Genomic DNA, 258 nt, shown 5'->3' on the forward strand with positions numbered 1-258 from the left:
CTACCCTCTCGTTCACCGGGGTAAACCCCAACGTACAGGCGCCAAGATTCTTAGATATCACTTGTGTTTATCTTTGTGTTTTCCATTTACCTTGTATCAAATCTTGCTAAGATGACAGAATGGTGTTTGTTAATATATATATGAGGCCTCTCGAGACACAGTGTTCAACAGTTCAACAGTAGTGTGGCGAGACAGTGACAGAGAGAAGCAGAGACACAGAGACGGGGCAGGTTGTTCTCTGTGTTTCCTGTTGTTGCA

This window comes from Austrofundulus limnaeus, unplaced genomic scaffold (genome assembly GCF_001266775.1).
Source record: "Austrofundulus limnaeus strain Quisiro unplaced genomic scaffold, Austrofundulus_limnaeus-1.0 Scaffold296, whole genome shotgun sequence".
NCBI classification, from domain to species: domain Eukaryota; kingdom Metazoa; phylum Chordata; class Actinopteri; order Cyprinodontiformes; family Rivulidae; genus Austrofundulus; species Austrofundulus limnaeus.